This window comes from Cornus florida, unplaced genomic scaffold, assembly GCF_030987335.1.
Source record: "Cornus florida cultivar Cherokee Brave unplaced genomic scaffold, ASM3098733v1 CherokeeBrave_3.0.0_Hap2_Chr10, whole genome shotgun sequence".
Classification (NCBI taxonomy): domain Eukaryota; kingdom Viridiplantae; phylum Streptophyta; class Magnoliopsida; order Cornales; family Cornaceae; genus Cornus; species Cornus florida.
Genome location: NW_026775580.1, coordinates 116,813,179 through 116,836,843, shown reverse-complemented (window position 1 = coordinate 116,836,843; position 23,665 = coordinate 116,813,179). Strand labels below are relative to the sequence as shown.

The 23,665-nt window shown below is 39.0% G+C and overlaps 1 pseudogene; it reads right to left on the bottom strand.

Moving 5' to 3' along the window:
* Nucleotides 1-13,257: 13,257 nt before the first annotated feature.
* LOC132278463 (sinalpyl alcohol oxidase Nec3-like) lies at nt 13,258-22,538 on the bottom strand (annotated as a pseudogene).
* Between the last annotated feature and the right edge of the window lie 1,127 nt (nt 22,539-23,665).

Genomic DNA, 23,665 nt, shown 5'->3' with positions numbered 1-23,665 from the left:
TTCACCGAAAAATTAAATGAGAGGCCAATGGTTATTTGTTCATCGAAAATTTTAAATGGCATTCTATTGCCTTTTATAGAATTATTTAGTGACAGGCTGACAGCTTTCTGGAAAGTTAGATGAGCTTGGTCATGAAAGGCACTATTCAATGAATTGGGGAACTTAGATGACCTTACTGGTGCACCTCTATTCTATATGATCTCGCGATTTCCCCACGATTTTTATAAAAAGGTAAAAGAAATTCACTTTGTACAAATTAATAATAAATATTAGGCATGCATTCCAGTTTTTCCCCTTTTAGCATTTTGTCATGCAGTATAGATATCAATATTGCAGTAAGAATATTTACATACATATATATATATATATATATAATCAGTCTCCTCCTTGTGTTTTTTTTATTTGCTTGTGGAAAGATTTTGCAATGTATGTGGAGTCAGTCTAAATAATACAGTATACTGTTATAAAACTTCCTAGCTAGTAAGTTTCCAAAAGGGTTCATCCAATGATTGTGTGTAAATGTAAAAAACATGCATCAAACAGAATCTTAAGTTAGAAGTAGAGAAATGGATCAAGTGGCTGCAGCTAGCAGCTTCAAATACCATTCAGGACCCTGTATAAGTTTGGGATACAATATGATTATGGACCCTCAAACGACTGCTAGTATTATTCTGTATGATTTTTGAGGCCTTTTATTACAACAATCTTAAAACTGGTGCATCACATAGCATTTATATTACGTACAGAGAGACTATTCAAATGTTCCTGCCACTGGACATTCTCTCTTCTTGTATTTTGAGGCCAGCATACCTGCGAAAAACGAACAATACATAATAGAGGTAATAAGTTAACCAGCAATGTATCATAATTAATACTGCTTATGTATTTATAATTACAAATTAAGTAGTAGTAGTAGAATTACTTGCTGGCCTAACATGAGAAGGGTAGTCTGGGGATTGGTCCAAGGCGAGACAGTGAAAATAGAGCCATCAACAATCCTTAGTGCTTCTATCCCAATAACCTTGAAGGTATCATCAACCACTTTTCCCACTAAACATCCGCCATGGTAGTGCCATATAGTGGTCAATGTCTTACGGCAGAAAGTTGACATTGATGCAACATCCATCTAATTTCCAGGTAAAGGCCGCCCTACAAATTTAAAATAGGTTGTGCTTGTGCCAAACCTGCTGTCTTGGAATTTATATTTGTCCATGGCACAGGTCCTTAACAATTTTCCAATATTGCGCATTGCGTTAATACAATTAGACATGTCCAGTGGATTACTTAAATAGTTGAAGCGGACAGTTGGGCTGACCCTGACATTGGTTGCTGATGCCAGCCCAAGGGAACCAGTTGAGAGGGTTCTGGAAATCTTTTTCACCACACTCAGCACAGACAAATTTACAGGAGGAGGAGAAGGGTCTGCAGGGAAAAGTATAGGGCTAATTCCAGGAGAGTAAAATGGTATGACAGCTGATATGGCTTCAATGTAGGAATTATCTCTAGTTATTCCTACAATGTGACTCCCATATTCTTCATTTGGAAATGGAGGCACCAAATTGATGCCATTACGGGGTATATCCTACCCAAATTGTCCCACATAAGGCTGGTTGTTGACCACTGTGATGTTCATATTGAGGCCAAGTACTGCTTTGGGCCAATGCCACTCAGTAGCAGAAGTTGAGGGCTACCAATTGTCCCAGCACTTAGAATTACTTCTCCTCTACCACGCACTCGAGCTTCATGAGACCTGCCGGTAGAATCACTATAAATGACTCCAACAGCAGACAAGCCTTAAAAGTAGAAAACCAATTAAATTAGTCAGGCTAGCTAGATATTCAACAAAACCATTTGTAATATAATCTTCTAGCTAAATGCATAGATTCAAAAAAACAAAAAAAAAAAAAAAAAAGTAAAAATTATAGATTAAAAAAAAAAAAGAAAAGATTAAGCCGAGTACCCAAAGACTTTGAAGAGGAGAATGTCAGTCTCTCAACCGTGGCATGAATTGCAACTCGCAAGTTCTTTGGCTCGGCTTTATTTAAGAGCTCCAGAGCCCCATGCGTCCTACCCATTGTTGAGATTTTACCTATGGTACCGCTGTAGAATTGAATTATTTTCTCTTTAATTTAGGGCTAATTGGTAAGTAATTAGTTTTCCGATTATTGTATATTTAGTTACCTATTTTAGCTAGATATTATTCTATTAATTGAATGTAACACCATCGTGAATATTATTGAATTAAAATTTGATTCTCATATTCTTTCTCTGAATTTGAAGATGGTATCAGAGCCATTCTTGAACCGTAGCTTTGAATCTCTTTAAATTTATCTTTGAAATTAAAAACCCCTTACATACATACCCATACACAATCCAAAGACCCATCCCATACACATACAGTAATCCATACCCATCATCCCTTTCACCAATCTGCCAACACAGAATCATCTTCCCTTTCACCAATCTACTTTCGTTGCCATCACAAGTTACTGCCGTCATAAGACACAGCCATCACAAGCCGCATCGCCGTTGCCGGATCAAAATCACCGTCCATCGCTCACGCCGGATCTGCTTCGCTGTTAGCCGTCGCCGGATCAGCATCGCCATCGCCGAATCAGCATCGCTGTCAGCCGTCGTCGGAGCTTGCCAAACCGTTGTCCATAGCTTTGCCGATTGTTCTTCACCTCGCCGGATCTTCGCAGGATCTTCTCCATCATTGCCGCCGGATCTACCTCAGTTGAACCAATCGCCTCTCTGCTACTGAACTGAACCAACCGCCTTCTCCGTCATCAGATCGCCGGCTCCGGCTGCTATCCACGGCCATCGTTTTCCTTTGTTGAATCTGCCAAAGTTTTTTTTTTCTTTTGTTCTTGCTGTTTCTGTCTCTTAACAGAGACGAATAGTTCTTGAAATTTGTTTTTTGTTTTATTTTTAATATATATATATATCAAAAAAAAAAAAAAGAAAAAAAAAACGAAGATGACTGAAAAATCTATTGAATCCTCTAGGACGAAATCAGTTCCTATTTTTGTTCAATCTGAAGGTGTTTTTAATGCAGGGATTAGTCTTACTGAATCTAATTATGACGTTTGGTCCCAACTAATGGAGATGCATATTGCTGAAAAGGAGAAATTATCCTATATTCTTGGTAAGACTAAGCCACCTGCTGAATCAGAAGATGGTTATGATAAGTGGTATGCCGAAAATTAGAAAGTGAAGCGGTGGCTATTAATGTCCATGACTCCAGAAATTATGAAGCGTTATTTACGCTTACCCACTACCCGCGAAATCTGGAGTGTTCTATCAAAGGCTTTTTATGATGGGAATGATGAGTTGCAAGTTTTCGCCTCGAACCAAAAGGCTTTCACCGCCAAACAAAAGGGAAAATCTCTCTCTGAATATTATGGAGAGCTCACTGAAGTTTTTCGAGAAATGGACCATCGAGATAAAGTGGTCATGAAAGATCCAGATGACATTGAAGCATATCGGAAGTCTATCGAGCGACTAAGGGTTCACATTTTTCTTGCCGAATTAGATGGTGAATTTGAACAAGTTCGTGGAGAAATTCTATGCAACGATCCAGTTCCAGACTTGGAAGGCTGCTACTTATTGGTTCGATGAGAAGCGGTACGTCGTGCAACTCTGAAAGGGGAATCCGAAAACTCTAAAGCTTCAGTCATGATGGCTCGAAATAGGTCTAAGCAAAACTGGCAGGATCGTTCTAAACCTAATCAATCTAAAGCCATCAAAGGTGAAGACAAGTCTACCTACAAATGCACCCATTGCAATCAGACTGGTCATACCAAAAGTCGTTGTTTCGAACTTGTGGGATATCCGGAATGGTGGGATTATAGTCGTTGGAAGAAGAATTCAACGAAGACCTCCACTGCAGCAGTTGTTAAGACAGATAACAATGATGCTGACAAGGCCTTGGGGTTGGTAGTAACTGGAGATCATGGTGGTAAGGTTTTAAATTTTTTTACACCTGTTGTTAATAGTGCATGGATAATTGATTCTGGTGTTGCAGATCATATGACATTTGATTCTAGACAGGTTTCCCCGTTTAATTCCTCCCCACAACAATTTGTTTCTATTGCTAATGGGACTTCGACCCAAGTTATTGGGGAAGGATCTTTGACACTCACTGATAATTTAAATTTAGATTCTGTTTTAGTTGTTCCATCTTTATCTTATAAGCTTTTGTCAGTTTCCCAAATAACCACAGCTTTATCTTGTGTTGTAATTTTTTGGCCTGATTTTTGTGTGTTTAAGGACATCCAAACAAAGCAGATGATTGGTTATGGTATTAGGCGAGGGAAGCTGTATTACTTGGACTTGCTGTCAAAAAGTTCTGACAAGCTACGACAAACATTGATAGTAGATGGTTCTGAGGGAGAGAAAAAGAAATCTGAAATCTGGCTGTGCATCGACGTCTGGGGCATGCTTCCTTTGGTTATCTGAAAAAATTATTTCCTAGTTTATTTAAAAATTTTGATGGTTCTAGTTTACGCTGTGATGTTTGTAAACTAGCAAAGAGCCACCATGCTTCGTTTCCATTATGTTTGAATAAAAGTTCACTTCCTTTTATGGTTATACATTCTGATGTTTGGGGTCCTTCCAAAGTTCCTACTTTAGGTGGATCACGTTGGTTTGTTACCTTTATTGATGACTGTACCAGGATGACCTGGTTGTGCTTGATGAAATCCAAAAGTGAAGTGAACTTATTGTTTCAAAAGTTTCATAAAATGGTTGCAACTCACTACAATGCACATGTTCAGGTTCTCCGTAGTGACAATGGTGGAGAATATCAGAGTTTTAACCTTCAACAATATTTGGAAGCACATGGAACTTTTCATCAAACCACTTGTTCCAATACACCCCAGCAGAACGGGGTTGCAGAGCTAAAAAATCACCACTTATTAAAAGTTGTTCGTGCTTCCTTGATAGATGCTCATATGCCGTTATTGTATTGGGGAGAAGCACTTGTCTCTGCAGCATATTTAATCAATAGAGTACCTTCCAGCACACCATTGCAGGCTCTCACTGACACCATTGTTGCCCCAACCGCCCCAAATCTACCTCCTCATGTCTTTGGTTGTGTAGCATTTGTACACCTCCATAAACATCAACGCAACAAGCTAACTCCTCGAGCGTTGCGATGTGTTTTTCTCGGATATGCTACTCATCAAAAGGGGTATCGCTGTTATCACCCTCCAACTCGACGAATGTTTATCACCATGGATGTTGTCTTCCATGAAGACTCGATGTATTTTTCTCTGTGTCTGAACTTCAGGGGGAGTACCAGAAAGAAATTCAGACTCTAAATTATGATTATCACATTTTTGAGGACGGTGATTCTAGTGGTAATAACTCACAAGTTGGACAAGCCAATCAGGAATCGAGCGAATTGGATTCAAGTGGTATAAGTTTGGATCAAAGTGGTGATGACCGCCCAGAAATGGAAAGTATGGCGCTAACTCCACCGTTGTCCGAGTTTGAGTCCCTCGCAACTGATATATCAAACCAATCGCCTGCTGAGGATGTTCCTAATTCAGTGCCTGAGCCACTCAGAAAACAATTACCACAGTGTTACACTAGAGGTATTCCTAAACCCACATATGAACCTGAACTTTCTAGTAAAGTTAAGTATCCCATGAGTCATTATGTATCGAACCATCATTTGTCAGAATCAAATTTGAAAACAATTACCACAGCGTCACACTAGAGGTATTCCTAAACCCACATATGAACCCAAATTTTCTAGTAAAGTTAAGTATCCCATGAGTCATTATGTGTCGAACCATCATTTTTCAGAATCAAATTTGTCATTTGTAAATCAATTATCTACTGTATCTATTCCTAACAGTGTGCAGGAAGCTTTAGCTGACCCTAGGTGGAAAACAGCTATGAACGAGGAGATGAAATCCTTACAGAAAAATAAAACTTGGGAACTCATTGATCCTCCACCAGGAAAGAAACCAGTAAGATGTCGATGGATTTACACTGTGAAGTATAAAGCCGATGGCACAGTTGAACGCTTTAAAGCAAGATTGGTGGCAAAAGGTTACACTCAAACCTATGGAATTGATTATATAGAGACGTTTGCACCTGTAGCCAAAATCAACACAGTTCGTGTCTTGTTGTCTTTAGCTACAAACTTGGATTGGCCATTACAACAATTCGATGTGAAGAATGCCTATCTGCATGGTGAATTATTTGAAAAAGTCTACATGGATCTCCCACCAGGATGTATGATACCTGAAAAGTATAGTCGGAAATTCTGCAAGTTAAAGAAATCATTATATGGGTTGAAACAATCTCCGAGAGCATGGTTTGGAAGATTCACAAAGTCGATGATAGCCTTTGGCTACCGTCAGAGCAATTCAGACCACACATTATTCCTAAAGAAACAACAGGGTAAGATCACTGCACTTATTGTATATGTAGATGACATGGTGGTTACAGGGAATGATCCTGAAGAAATGAAGGCTCTCAAGAAGTACTTGTCCAGAGAATTCGAAATGAAAGATCTAGGTCCTTTGAGATATTTTCTTAGGATTGAAGTATCTCGGTCTAATAAAGGAATCTTTCTATCTCAAAGAAAATATGCCTTAGATCTATTACAAGAGACTGGCATGACAACATGTCAACCAGCTGAGACGCCAGTGGAAGAAGGACTGAAGTTATGTGTTGAGTCCAACCAAGTACCTGCTAATAAAGGAAGATACCAAAGACTTGTAGGGAGATTGATGTACTTAGCACACACAAGACTGGATCTGGCTTATGTATTGAGCATTGTTAGCCAGTTTATGCATGATCTTGGAGAGCAACATATGACTGCAGTTATGCGCATTTTGAGGTATCTGAAATCTGCTCCTGGAAAAGGAATTTTGTTTACTAAAAATACTGGTTATCAAAACATAGATGCATATACTGATGCTAATTGGGCTGGAGTGTAACGACCCACTCCACCACATGGTATGATATTGTCCGCTTTGGGCCTGAGCCCTCACGGTTTTGCTCTTGGGCTTCACCCCAAAAGGCCTCATACCAATTGGAGATGACACACTCTATTAGGATTCATTATACTCTATTTACGGTTTGTTAGAAGGAACTGATGTCAATTATATTCTGTAGTCATAGAATAGTCGGCACTAGGAAAAGGATGGGTTCAAGGCGAAAGCGATAAAGACCCAAAGGAGTAAAAAAGTACGTTATCGATTTCGTTACCAGAAGGCAGAGTTAGGGATCGATAGTTTAGGTTCATTTGGCGTTACTTTAAAAGTATAAGCCAAGGAATGATTTAAGTGTACGTGATAGGTCACTGCATATCGGGGCCAACACGACTTCAGTTGATCTCAAAAAGGAGATAAGCGAAGAGTAGGAGCCGAAGAGGATCCTAATGGAGGAGATTTATGTGCATCTAATAGATAGGGTACTAAATCTTGAAGATGGATGATCGCGCGAGGTGATCTGAATTGCTAGTTGTATAGCAAATGTTATAGTAGAATTGGGGTTAATCAATCTATAAATAATTAAACTGTCTTATCATCTCTAAAAGAGATATATAAGAAGTACTTTTCAGAAGATTGGGGATTTGATGGAGTTCTTATCAGAACGAAATGTATGATTTTGTTTCACATTCAGGAAGGTATTGGTATTATGTTATGACGTTCTAATTCGCTTTAAAAAGCCAAGTTAGACAGTTTACATTCCGCATATAAGAAAGATGAGGGTTAAGCCCTTGGTATTTTCCTAGGCAAATATTTGTGTTTTTAAGCTATGTTTTAAAGGATATGTTTTGAGATTGGATGATTATTTATGAAACTATAAAAGGAAATTTTGAAAAAAATCTAGTAAGGTTGATTTCAAATGAGACTTTTTTGTTTTTTTGTTTTTTTTTTTATATAGAAAAAACGATATCCTAAGTAGGAGTATATCTTGTTTTATTGTGTTTATTGTACGTGTTTTAATTTATTTATTTTTATTTTTTTAATTTTTTTTAATTACTCGGGATTTGGTAGGTGGTTTAGTTGGGGACACAAGTGTGTCATCAGCTAATTATTGTATTAATAACATGGTGTAATAGCGCTATTTACGTTAGATTTGTGAGCATATGGTCATAGGATTTGGTAGATACATATAAATCTAGCCAATCTATTGGACCTGGACATGTATCATTATGGTGTATTTTGGGATGGGATAATTAAACCATCACTACGAGTCAAACAATCTAGAACGATTAGTTTGATATACTTTACATTAGCTCTTGCTAGGAAATTGATGACTTATGTGGAGGATGGAAAGATTTCATATTCTTTTGAAGTTAAACAAAGAAGTCGGATTGACACTAACTTGTCTTAAAGAAACAGGGTGTGTCAAAGACAAGATGGTGAGACCAAACACCTATATAAAGATGAGGTGCATGGTATGTATGGAAAGGTTGTAGTTTGTTGACTTTTGTTGAGTTAAAGTCATAGTTAACTATTGATAAATGGAATTACTGATTAACTTTCAATATAAGTAAGTTTATCACAGATCAGTGGTGGATAGATTTAGTTGCAGAATTCGTTTTTGAAGATGCTCCAATTTAAACAATGAGTACAGACGAAAGCTGGTGGTACCGGATTAACAGTATTTTTTGCAGACAAATTGGATAGAGGATGCAAGGACTGAGTTTCACAACTCTTTGTTCTTTATTTATCCTAGTAGAAACATGATACTTCATGTTATGAAGCAGACGTTTGAAGGACAGGCAGGAGAGGGGACATAGTTATTTTGTCTCCCAGTGTAATATTTATTAGATAGTCGAGATGGACCATCAGAGATCACTAGATCATTTGCAGCAATTCCCTATATTGAAGTGGAAATGAGAGAGCATTTTCTACGAATTTAGTTGAGGGATTGCTGACTTCGCATAAGGGTCATGATGGGATATTGGTTGACTGATAAGTTAGGTCAGCTTAGTTTTTGTATATTTCGAACTGGTAAGACTTCAGTTCATACGAATATAATGGATCACGAGATAGTTTAGATGGATAGAAGTGGTGATTCATACTTTATATCAAGTTCCGTCTAGTGGAAACAATTATGGAAGTGGATGCTCTCAACAATTTTTCTCGGTGTGCTCAGACGGTTTGAAGGTACATCATGACATCAAATGTCGATTTTGGTGAACAGATACGGATAAGGATGCATATATAATTGCCCTAAGTGTAAAACCTGCTACAATGGTGGAAAGTTGATCATCAGATATCGTAGGAATCTTTAGCCGCTTCCTAAAACAAATATGAAAGTTGAACTAAACAGGAGTGACGGTCGGTGGGAAGGATCGACATTGATTTGGAATTTCAATTTTCCATATGGAATCCGAGTGGTGGATTGAGAAAGATCGCTTGAGGACATAAATTTGAGTGATGCATATTTTAGAACTTCATAGTAGTTCTATAGTTCAGTGATAGTGGTTAGGGTATTGTGATGACCTTGTGGGCGGGTGTGTCGTAGGCGGGTGCAAGAGACACTGTCAGGCTACCACACTGGCGAGCTACGGGTGCACAAGTCCCACATCGCCTGGGTAGAGGAAAGGTGAAGTGTTTATATGTAAGTGCATCATCTCCAATTGGTATGAGGCCTTTTGGGGTAAAGCCCAAGAGCAAAACCGTGAGGGCTCAGGCCCAAAGCGGACAATATCATACCATGTGGTGGAGTAGGTCGTTACAAATATATTTTTATTAAATAAATAATAAGTCATTCCTATTTTGTGATAACTTGATATCATATTATCATAGTTATTTCTGGATTGTTTGATGTATTTCCTTAATCGTTACATTAATTGTTGGATTGTGTGGTTTAATGCTCCGGTATGGGACGGTGGCATTCTAGGGACGGATTAACTTATCAGTTAAGTCCTACCTATTTTATATAAGGGAATGGATTAACTAAAATGTTAAGTCCTACTTATATTCAAGTCAGGTCAGCTGAACAAGTTGAATGACTTATGGATGATTAATTTATTATATAAGGGAATGGATTAACTAAAATGTTAAGTCCTACTTATATTCAAGTCAGGTCAGCTGAACAAGTTGAATGACTTATGGAGGATTAATTTATACTGAATATGATGGTTACTAGATTTTATATATATAAGTATGGTGCCATGATATGAGCTTGAGTCTCAGGATCAGTGGTTAGGGTGCGTATATCGCCAGGGATGTGTAGTTAGATATAGTGTAGTTGTGCACCCTGACAGGTCTAGGTACTCATGCCCACTATATGTGCGTTTTGCATGTTGCTTACTATTTAAGTTGAGACAACCCTATAGTCTAGTAAGGTTCCTTTAGTGTGTATATATATATACGGACTACTAGTTACTGTTGGATTGACTAGGATGTATACGTGTATCGGATCTCTGCTTGGACTGTAGTAGAGTAGAACTTGTTTGTGGGCCTGACCCACCATTATTTTTCAGGTGTTCGTCAAGAGTAGAGGTTGTTCGTGCTGAGCGGGGATCAGTCTACTTCATTCTTCCAATGCTACATAGGAGTTCCTTTATGATTCAGTTTCCTAATTTAGACAATTATTGTTGTCATTTGTTTAGTTTGGATTTTCTAGGGGTCCACACAGTATGGATTCCCGAGTTGTATTTTGAAGGATCAGTTGTATCAGAAGAGTTTATTAATTAATGGAAATATATTCTGAGGTTTATCATTAGATTATCATTTTAGTTTCTTGTCAACATTTTATTTATTCTTCTTTATTCTTTTGTACTCTGTGTTCGTTTATTATCAATTTGTTTTGATATCCTCGGGTATTCGGACGTGGGCCTGGCCAACCCGCATTTGAAAATCCGGGGGTATCACAGTTGGTATCAGAGCCTGACCCAGCCGGAAGTGTGTCGACGAGGACGTCGGGCCTCCAAGGGGGGTGGATTGTGACGACCTTGTGGGCGGGTGTGAGAAACACTGTCAGGCTACCACATTGGCGAGCTACGGGTGCACAGTCCCACATCGCCTGAGTAGAGGAAAGGTGAAGTGCTTATATATAAGTGTGTCATCTCCAATTGGTATGAGGCCTTTTGGGGTGAAGCCCAAGAGCAAAACCGTGAGGGTTCAGGCCCAAAGCGGACAATATCATACCATATGGTGGAGTGGGTCGTTACATAGAGCTATAGATGATAGGCGATCTACTTCTGGTTACTTCATTTTTGTAGGATATAATCTTGTTACATGGAGAAGTAAGAAACAAAATATTGTTGCTCGCTCAAGTGCAGAAGCTGAATTCAGAGGTATGGCACTTGGACTGTCACGCCCCGACAATTCCAAAAAAATCCTCCATTTATTCAGATACAAATACATCAAAATACACCCAGGATCACATAAAAAAATGCCCTATTTTATACAAAGTCAGATTCCTTAAAAATACAAAAAAAAAAATCTCCAAATAAAAAAAATAAATCCTCCACGCCGACTCTTCATCCTAAGCCCGTTTCTATCCATTCCCGTTCATCTTCGGTACCTGAAACTGGAGGGTGGTGAGACAAAAGTCCCAGTAGGAAAAACCATAACAAGAATCTCATGTAAGTTTAATAAAACAACTTCATAACATAAACATATACATTTAATACATATGCATTTAATTAAAAACATTAAAGCAAAACCTCCCCATGCCATTCAAGGTATAGAGAACCCTACTCTGAAAAAGAATTTCCTCACTGAATCATCAAAGCTCCAAGCTCCAGCCTTCTTTTCAACTCTTGACTCACTCACTGTCTTTAATTTTCTCAAACTCTCTCTCTGCTCTTTTTCTTTATCGCTCTTTTGTTCTTTGCATAATTATCAAATGCACAAATACCCAATATATAGGCAATCCACCGAACAACCAACGTGAACCCCACTACTACACTCCATCAGAACACACGTGAAGCCCAAACTTTTGGCCAAACAAAAATCAAGCCCAAGTCAAAAAGTGGTCTGTTAAAATCCCATTATTACTTTTCTCTTATATATCACTTACTTTATATACATTACTTTACAAGCAACCAAATCAGTCACCAACATAGCCAAAGACCACGTGCAAAATGCCAAGCCAAGAAACTTTTGGCCCAAAAACAAATCTTCAATGGACCCCGCAAGTACACACATCACCACCACAATTATTACAATTTTCTCTCTCTTCTCACCTTTCCTTCTTATCTCTAATTTCCACCACATTCTCTTTCTTATCTCAACCTGGCATTACTTAACAATCACACCAATTCAGCCCACGTGACCAACCTGCTCCTCCTTTCTTTTCTTCTCAGTCGTCCATCTTACCCATCCTTATCTCATTTTTTTCCAAAACAAGATACAATATATATATATATATATGTAATAAAAACAAACCAAATCAAATGTTATGGGACCCAAAAAAATCACAATTTCAGTCTTTCTTTTTCTCTCATCATTACGGTCAAGTGCTCCCTTTCCACTTTCCAACTTACTATAGATATATATATATATATATACATAATATAACTCCATCTGTTAAAACATATATGAATATATATAATATAACAAAATTAAATAAAAATTCAAGACCCATTAATATCTTTAAACGTGGGACCCGCGCCAGACCAACTACAAATCTCATTTTCTCTTCCATTTCGCTGCTGCCCACTTCCTTATATATATATATATATATATATATATATATATATATATATGTTATATTACAAAGCTAAATTAAATTTTAAAACCCACTAACTTTAACAAATAAATAATTAATTTAGACAATCTAAAAATCATAAAATAATAAATAAATAAATAAAATTGAGTTATCACATGGACTTTGTGAAACTTTGTGGTTAAGACTTCTCTTGCGGGATTTGAGTTATCTACCTGGGCAACCGATTCGACTATATTGTGACAATAAAGCAGCATGTGATATTGCCCATAATCCAGTTCAATATGATCGTACAAAGTATGTCGAAATAGACAGATTCTTCATTAAGGAAAAATTGGATGGAAAAATTGTGGAGTTGCCTAAGATTCGATCTGAGGATCAACTAACCGACATTCTCACCAAAACAGTCTCAAATCAAGTGTTTTCAAAGTTTTTAGACAAATTGGGCATGTGTGACATCTATGCACCAACTTGAGGGGGAGTGTTGAGATTTTACCTATGGTACAGCTGTAGAATTGAATTATTTTCTCTTTAATTTAGGGCTAATTGGTAAGTAATTAGTTTCCCGATTATTGTATATTTAGTTACCTATTTTAACTAGATATTACTATATAAATTAAATGTAACACCATCCTGAATATTATTGAATTGAGTTTTGATTCTCATATTCTTTCTCTGAATTTGAAGACCCATTCCATCAAATATGGAGCCACCAATTTTAGTCGATCCCCTCCAAATGATCTAGAGCAAATCCATTGTCGGGACCAAAACCGGATTCTAACAATGCTTCCTTCACGGATGATTGCCAGGAATTTATAGTTGGGCGGAAAACACTGGTATCTTCTACCCGCTCATTGGACTTATTTACAACAGGCATGTCCCCACTTGATGCCCGATCTCATATAGAAGTCGGGGTCAGCTCTGGAGTAGAAACCAGCATTTATCATGCTACTCCCACCAAATACCCTGCCTCTTGCATTTGGTATGCCGTCCTCTGAAGTGAAAGCCTGAGCAGCCGAGTCCTTATCATCAGCAGCTTCAACCAGAGACATTAAGAATCTCTCCTGACGCATGACATTGGGCTCTGTATGTGCACCACCACCCCTTTCAACAACTAAAACTGAGTAGTTTGCCGATAAAGTGGCAGCCAAAGTGCACCCTGATGTACCCCTCCAACTACTATGTAATCGTATTCTTCTTCAAATGGGAATGCAGTGGCATCTGATACATACTTCAAGTAATTCAAATCTTTGCATACAATAAAAAGCGCATAAACCAATAAATAGTGGCATTGATACGCAGTTGTTATTTTTTTTAAAAGAAAACAAAAAAAATTCCAAATATGTATTCAATGAATTAGATCCACAAGAACTCCGAAGCCCTGGCTTTTCAATACAAGAAGTTTTGATCAATCCACCAACTCATTCATTTTAAAGTTTCATGTTCTTTAATATTTATTTATTTTTAAGATCCACCTAAGCTTACAAAAGGGCTAGCTGTTAAGATTTTCCACACCTCATTTTTGGGATGTTATCAAAATTTTGACATTAAGGTGGTTACCATAACAGTTTTGGTCATTTTATTTGATTAATTTCCATACAAAAGAAATTCAATTTTGTGGTTTGAAATGCTCCAATCCTAATTAATTTGATATTAAAACCATAAATGAATGAGTGTAGTACGTGAAGAACAACGCTTACAACAAAGCAGCACTCTGATTCTAATTAGCCTAAACAAAAGAAGGCAATAACTGCCTGTATATATGGGTGGAGAGAGAGAGATGATCTAGCCTTGATCATTATCAGATTCAGCAGCCCTGAGAAATCTGGGTTGAAAAGCAATAGAGAATATGAAGATGTGGATGATAGTTTGCAGTGCCGAAGCGCCCATCTCATGATCTCTGTTCTACGACATTAAGCAATTTCCATCATAATAGAATATAAATATATAGAGAATGAGATACACTTTTGCTTGTGCCCTGAAAATTTTGAATGCCATTTATGGGGTTACTAGGTGATAGTAGTAGTCATGGTGACTCAATCTTCTAGAAAACTGGTCAAGTTGGCGGATCTAATTTGAACCTTGAATAAGAATATATTAGTCTATAGATGAAGTATTCTCTACTGCACAAGAAAGAGCAAAAACGGTGTCAATGCCAACCAAGAAAATACATGCATATATGTACATATATTATAATATGGACAATGAGATCAAGTTCAAAAATTACACAAGTTAGACTATATAACACACCATTTTCGTGAATGTAAATGTAATCACTTTCTTGAAAACGTGAGATGATTTTAAATGTTTAAAAGACCTTGTTAAAGGAAATTGTCATTCTATTTTTAATATAATGTACAAAAGCATATTGCCTCCAGTGATTTTTTGGGTAGGGCCTTTTGTCATTTTTATCCTTATGGTCATTTACTTTTCTAAAACGTAATCTTGAACCATTTCATCGAGTTGGCCCCAGGAGGATATTGAAGCAGTAATCTTTGATTCATGAGAATTGGTTCCTCCCACTCCCAGTCCCAGTCCCAGTCCAGGCCACTCATTCTAACCCATTGGGTTGTCAGGGCAAACGTTAGCTACATTTCACTCAATCTGCAGCAGGTAGGGCACCTCATCACTACAACCTACCTCCTTATAGGCGCTATTAATAACTTAAAATTTTTTGTACTCCAAACCCCAAAAATTGTTTGTACACTAAAGAACTAACAATTAGTAATTTTGTTTGATTGACAATTTTTTTATTTTTTTCTGGACCACCGGTACTCTGCTTCTATTACTCCGGTTGTATTTGGAGACCATTGACCAATTCTGGCCAGACCACAGGTTTAATATATAGATGGGGCAACGTGCCTTAGAGCCTCTCCAGGCACCGTCAAATGGGGCTGCTCCTTCAATCTGTACATTTAGCATATGTACTGCAATTTAAATTTTTGCATTTTGAATTATTTTGGGCCACGACTGGGATTGTGGTGGGGTGTGCCAACTCCCAATCTCTATAACAAACAGTCTGAAAGCAACACGTGAACTTTTGACCACAAAATTCAATCATGGAATGGTTGGAAAGCAAAAAATCCATGGTACATACATATGCCTTGGTATAGACCTAAACTACAATGTAGAAGCCAACTATATAAGAGTGGTTAACTGTAACGACCCAAATTCACTGGGTCCAGATCATTAAATGGATCTTTATCCGACCCAAAATCATTCAAGGGTAATATAGTCCTTTCACGTTAAATTTGCAAATTCAAGTCCAAAAGGGGCAAGATGATATTTTGTCTCCATTCAAATGGTTTGAAACTCAAGGGACACATTAGTCATTTACTTGGGTCTTATAAAAATAATTAAAAAAAGTAACAATAATAATAATATTAATAATAATAAAGTCCAGGACAATATACCTGTAACACCCCTAACCTGTCCCAAGTATACATTTCAATGTACATACAATAGGATGAAAAATGAAACTGCAAAAGCTATAAATGACCATTCATAATTTTTCCCGAATATATACATCCCAAAACATAAGCCCTTAAAGTCCATTAATTACATGCCTTTGAGGCGAGTACTACTGCTATTACATGATCAAAATATACAAGACTTCACATAGATATAACATATATAGTGATACAAAAGAAAAGTCATAGGTGATAGTTCAAATCCATCTAAGTTTGCGGAGAGATGTCCTCAACGACCTCCTTTACATGACCTGAAAAAAAATATAATAATGATGGAGTGAGTACAATGGCTCAGTAGAAGTTGCCTAAAACGCACTCCTTAATACTTCCGTGAAGCCACACAAAGAATAGCTATAAGTAAAAGGGATCATGGTTGTCGGGAGATACAATCATACTACAAATGCAATTCTATGAAGGAAATGAAATACAATGCGAATGAAATGTCAATGCCACTCCCCTTTTCCAAAATCCATCCAACGCCTCAGTTATCAAACCGTTAATGTAACCCGGCCCAAGGTAACCCCCCGGCGCCACAAGAAGAGGATTGGCCACTATCCCTGACCTAAGGTAACCCCTTAGCGTCATTTGGGGCCTAGTAACTCAACCACGCGCAAGGCAAATCCCTACGTCCCCTCTAGGTCCCATTAACGACATGGACACAAGGTAACTCCTTGCCGCCCGGTTTTCACAAACTTGAGTTCAAAACGTTTCCCAAAAAAATTTCAGTTTTGTTTCCTCTTCCAAAATTTCAGTTTTTTCTTCCCATGCAGTATCACCCAATGCGCATGCATGAGTACACATGCTTTCTAATAAAATTAAAGCATTCTTCATTTCTAAATTTTATTCCATAAACCACACTTTAACTATAACGACCCTAGCTGATGCCAAAAATTTTTAAAAAAATTCGGCATGACCTTCGCTAAAAAATGGGCCTACCACAACTTGTTTAAAAGAATTTTAAACCTGTCCCAACACAAATATCATATAATACACTCCATGGTGGTACAACCACATACTATATCATCCAAATATCATATTTACAGTCCCAAAATATAGTTACAATAACAAGAGTTTACAAATCTCTATACCAAATATAATAAACTAAGATTTTACCAAAAAAATATGGGACGTAATACAAAAATAGCAAAAAGAAGTCTTCTAAACCAAATTAGGCCTGTGGTGGAAAGTCATTCGCCACTTCTTTCCCGTTTCCTGAAAAAAAAATTAGAATATGATGGGGTGAGCTATACGCTCAGTAGGTGACACTTAAGACACTTTTCTTGTGTCCCTGTGAATCCATACAAAGAATAGGTCAATAGGAAATAGGGATCATACAATGTCGGGAAATAATACAACATTCCAACCAAACTCAAATATAACCCACACGATGACATGAAATGCAAATGCATGCCAATGTCACTCCCCATTTTCTGTTCTCAAACATCACTTTCAAACTGTTAATATAACCTGCCCTTTGGTGACCCCGCAGCGATACGAGAGGAGGATTGGCTAGTGTCCCTAACCCTTGGTACCCCCGCGGCGTCATTATGGGGCCCAGCTAGCTCAACCACGCTAGGGCGACTCCCTAGTCCCCTTTAAGCTATATTAACACTCCGACCCTTTGGTACCCCCGCGGCGACCGGATTTTTCAAAACCGTTTCATCAAATCATTTTTCCCAAAATCCCATTTTTTATTTCAAACTCATTCTTCCCGTTTCATGGTCAATGTAAGTGCATGAGTGTATCAATACTATGAATTTAATCATCATTTCACATTCAACTCTATTTAAGTAAGCAAGACATAATTTCGCAAGAATTTCTCAAGGGATTTTAACATGCTCTTGTACAACAATGCACCTAGCACAACGAACATATATAAATCATCACATAAGTAAGAATTTTCACATGAAACATTTAAAGCAAGTTCTCACATAACCACATACACATGCTATAATTTCTTTAAACTACAACTAGCATAAGTAAGCATGTCTAGCATCAAATTAGAAGATGTAATTCACATAGGAGCAAGAAACTTGTGGATTAAGAGCCCCTACCTCAAATTTGCACAAAACCCTTAAAATGGGTCTTGAATTTCGAACTCCAAGGAGGGCACCAAATCTAAAATTGTTCGTATGGATGCATAGAGCTCATAGTGGGCTTCGTTTTGCCTCAAACGACACCTTAATCCGCCAAGAATTGAGGAAGAAATCAAGAATGGAAGTTGCAAAACAAAAAGAAAAAAAGAAATACAGAGAGGAAGAAAGGCAGCGGGGAGAGAGAAGAGGAACAGAAAAAATGGGTCTGTAATCCCATTTGGCACATGATAACATAAAATAAAGTGGGTCCCACAGCTAAATTAAAAATTTCTTTTAACATAAATATAAGACACAGATATTACATTTTCTCCAACCTTAAAAGATTTCGCCCCCGAAATCAAGACATACCTGAGGAAGAAAACAACGCTGGATACTTGGAGCAAACCTCCTGTTCGAGCTCCCAAGTAACCTCCTCGACTCCGTGGTGTCTCCAAAGGACTTTCACCATTGGTATCGTCTTGTTCCTCAATACCTTCTGTTGTGTGTCAAGAATCTGAACTGGTCCTTCCTCGTAGGAAACATCCTCATCAATGTCTACACCAACCCAACTCAAAATGTGGGATGGATCTGACTCGTACTTCCGTAACAACGATACATGAAAAACATTGTGGACCCTGTCCAACTGTGGCGGCAAAGCAAGTCTGTAGGTAACCTCTCCTACTCAGTCCAAAATCTCAAATGGTCCAATGAATCGTGGCGACAACTTGCCACTTTTCCCAAATCTCATCAATTTTTTCCGTGGAGAAACCTGTAGAAAAACGTGGTCTCCCACCTCAAAAGATAACGATCGTCTCCGCTTATCTGCATAACTTTTCTGTCGATTCTGAGCTGTGAGAAACCTCTGTCTTATCAGTTTAATTTTCTCGGTAGTCTCAAGTACTATGTCGGGTCCTAAGGAGGCTGTCTCCCCCACCTCAGTCCAACAAACAGGAGACCTACAAGGTCTACCGTACAATGCCTCAAATGGAGCCATCCGAATGCTCGCCTGATAACTGTTGTTGTAGGCAAACTCAATAAGTGGAAGATGATCCTCCCAACTACCACCCAAATCAAGCACACATGCCCGAAGCATATCCTCCAAAATCTAGATAGTACGCTCTGACTGACCGTTAGTCTGTGGATGGAATGCCGTACTCAACTGCAACGCTGAGCCAAACACTGCTTGAAGCCCTTCCCAGAACTTCGAAGTGAACTTGGCATCCCTATCTGAAACAATGGTTATTGGAATTCCATGCAACCTTACAATCTCCTTCACATAAAGAACACCAAGCTTCTATGCATCATCTGTTGCCTTAATAGGCAAAAAGTGAGCCGTCTTGGTCAATTTGTCAATGATGACCCATACGGCCTCATTGCCCCTTCGTGACCTTGGAAGACCTGTCACAAAATCCACAGCGATATGTTCCCATTTCCATTGCGCTACAGGCAATGGTTGTAATAAACCGGCCGGTCTTTGATGCTCGACCTTCACCTGCTGACAGGTAAGGCATCTAGCCACGAACTATGCAACATCTTTCTTCATCCCGTTCCACCAATACTGACGTCTCAAATTGTGATACATCTTGGTACCACCTGGATGAACTGCAAAGCGAGAAGTGTGAAACTCCCGTAAGACGTCCTCACGATAAACCGTAGGAACCACCAACAAACCCCTGAACCGTAGACCCTCATCTGCATGCAAGGCCCAATCTTTCCCTGTCTCACCACTGGAGATCAAAGCGTGAATGGCATCTAAATCCGGGTCCTGTCTCTGTGACTCAATCACTCGTACAATAAAAGTAGGTTGAGCCACAAGACTAAACAAGAATGCCGGCTCGCTGTCAACATCGTCATCAAAACAATACAATCCCATCTCTGCCAAATCCTTAAGCATCTTCCACTTTCGAATAGCCAAACAGGCCAAAGTTCTACGAGATTTTCGGCTTAAGGCATCTGCTACCACATTTGCCTTGCCCGAATGATACTGCAAGTCAAAATTATAATCTTTCAAGAATTCAACCCATCTTCTATATCTATTGTTCATGTCCTATTGGGAGAAAAGGTACTTGAGACTTTTATGATCCGAGTACACCTCGAATCTCTCACTATACAAGTAATGTCTCCAACACTTCAAGGTAAATACAACTACCGCTAACTCCAAATCATGAGTAGGGTAGTTATACTCTTGAGGCTTTAATTACTGAGACCTATAAGACACTATTCTACCATCCTGCATCAACACACACCCTAAACCATCACGTGAAGCATCACAATAGATCATATAACCCAAGCCACGCTCAGATATCACCAACACTAGAGCCGTTGTCAACCTGTTCTTCAATTCCTGAAAAGATGACTCACAGGCTTCATTCCATGCAAACTTAATCCCCTTCCAGGTTAAACGGGTCATAGACGCTGCCAAACCGGAGAAATCTTTCACAAATCTCCAATAGTAACCCGCTAGACTAAGAAAACTACGGATCTCAAACACATTCCTGGGTTGCTCCCAATTCAAAACAGCTTCAATCTTTGATGGATCAACTGACACTCCGCCTTCTGAAATAACATGTCCCAAAAACTTCACCTCTTGTAGCCAAAACTCACATTTCTCATATTTGGCATACAACCGGTGCTCCCGCAAAATCTGTAAAACAATACTTAAATGGATCTCGTGCTCCTCCCGAGATCATGAATACACAAGAATGTCATCCACGAAAACTATCACAAACTGGTCCAAGTAATCGTGAAAGACGTGGTTCATTAAGTCCATGAATGCTGCTGGAGCATTAGTCAAGCCAAAAGGCATAACAAGGAACTCATAGTGTCCATACCGTGTACAGAATGCTGTCTTCTGGATATCCTCATCCCTAACCCGCAACTGATAATAGCCAGACCTCAAGTCAATCTTCGAGAAACAACTAGCTCCCCTCAACTGATCAAATAAACCATCTATCCTTGGCAAAGGATACTTGTTCTTGATGGTGGCACAATTCAACTTCCGATAATCGATGCATAACCACAAAGAACCATTTTTCTTCTTAGCAAACAGGACCGGTGTGCCCCATGGTGACACACTTGGTCGGATGAAACCTTTCATCCTCAAATCATCAAGCTGTCTTTTTAATTCTTCTAATTCAACTAGTGCCATACGATACGGTGCCATAGAAATCGACGTGGTACCAGGCATGAAATCAATAGTAAACTCCACCTCTCGGTGTGGAGGCAACTCTGTCAAATCTTCCGGAAACACATCCAGAAAATCGCGAACAACTATAGGGTAACCCTCTTTCACAACATCATCTTCTCTGGTTAGAAGACTAGCCAAGCAATAATCACCACGACTCCGTCCACGAACTTCATAAAATGATGAAATGTGGGAATCACTCCGATCTCCCACGAAAAAGAAACAGTCTACCTCAGAAGTGCAAACTGTGACTCTCCCTTTAAAACAGTCGATCGTGGCATGAAAGGAAGCTAACCAATCCATCCCGAGAATGACATCAAAGCTAGTCATCTCCAGGAGGATAAGGTCAAATACAAAAGTCCGTCCAGCTATCACAATGGAACAATCCCTCACAACTCGGCTCAAAGACACTGAAACCCCAACTGGCATATCAACATACAATACCCAATCCTTGAAACTGACCTCTAACCCCGATGCAAGTGCAAATGATGATGAAATCAAAGAATGAGATGCACCAGAGTCAAACAAAACACGGGCCCAAGAACTAAACACTGAAAAAATACCTCGGAGAACTGAAGATCCAGGAGATGTATCAGTCGGTGCAAGTGCAAAGACACGTCCCTGCGGTGTCTGTGCCTGTAAACTACTAATCTGAACACCAGACTATTGTGTCAACATAGTAAGAGTATCCCTCCTAGCTGGTCGTGAACCCTGAGAAGACAAGGCAGGCTATGGTGGTGGCGGTGCTCTGAAACCCGATTGAACCGTAGCCGACTGTGACGGCCTCTGCCGTGACCCTCTGCCACTAGTGGTGCCTGCTCCCTGACTCGGACAGTCCCGAATCAAATGGCCCTGCTGGCCACATCCATAACAAGCCTTCGGAGCTGAAGAAACTGAAGTCAATTTCATGGGATAATTAGACTTGTAATGTCCAGGCTGCTGGCATTGAAAGCAAACAACTGCATTCCTATCAGACCCAGCTGGCAACGGAGTGGTAGGAGTAGATCGTGCAGACTGCTGCCCCTGAAACTGAAATGAACCACTCTTGTTCCTCTTCCAAGAAGATCCCTCTAAAGATGGCCCTGTACCCCTCTTTTGCTTCAACTGTTCTCTTCTTGCATCCTTCTCTTTATTATCAGCCTCTGGCATCAAAGCCCTTTCCACTGCTTCAGAATAAACCTTAATGAACTGTGCCGTGATCAACGGCCTCATCCGATCATTAAGACTAGAAACAAACTTCCGAGTCTTGTTAACTTCATCTCTTACCATTTCTGGAGCAAAGCGAGAAAGTGAAGTGAACTTGTTTTCATATTCCGCTACTGACATGCTCTCTTGGATAAGGTTATGAAACTGGTCTTGTAACTCCCATCTTTTGGAAAGCAGAAAGTACTTTTCATAAAACAATTCCTTGAACTTGTCCCAACTCATCTCCTCCACCTAGTACCGGCTCGTAACCGACTTTCACCATAGTTTGGCATCCTTAGCAAACTTATAAGTAGCTAGGATGATCTTCAAATGATCCTCCATCACATCTATAGAAGTCAATTGAGTTTCAACTTGCTCCATGTAGTCATCTGCTATCATTGGATCTGCACCGCCCTCAAACATAACCGGCATCAGCTGAGAAAACCCCTTAATAATCTTGAGAAGCTTCTGAGCTGGCGTCTCCTCAACTTGAACTGTAAGTTATGGTGCCGACTGCGACTGAACAGCAATCGTTGCCCTCACGGCATTTTGCAACAAACGATTCAACTCCAGTGCCACAGAACCTTCACCCACTTCTACGAGTGCTTCAACATTATCCCTCCTTGTGGAACAACTCTCGGGGGAATCAAGTCCCTAAGAAGTGTGTCCTCATCATTTAGCTCTTCCGGATTGGAGCTGGAGCTCTCGCTAACATCACCCCTAGTCGGTCTAGGGCCAACTTCCCTGGTTTCCTCACAATGTGACATCGTTCTATAAAACAAAGAAAACAATTCAATAATGATAACACTAAGGTCCAACCATGAACAAACCAACACAAAAAGACACTTTACGAACATTTAGCATGTAATACTATGCAATGAACACATTAATATAAACATATAAGCACATAAGCACGTAAGCAGTTAAGCATGTTTTTTCACATAGCAAAACACTTTTACAAATAAGGAAATAACAATGCAATTGACTTCCCAAACAATCCTAGGTAAACCTTTACCCGTCGTCCTAATGGTATTCGAACCATCGCTCTGATACCAAATTTGTAACGACCCTAGCTGATGCCAAAATTTGAA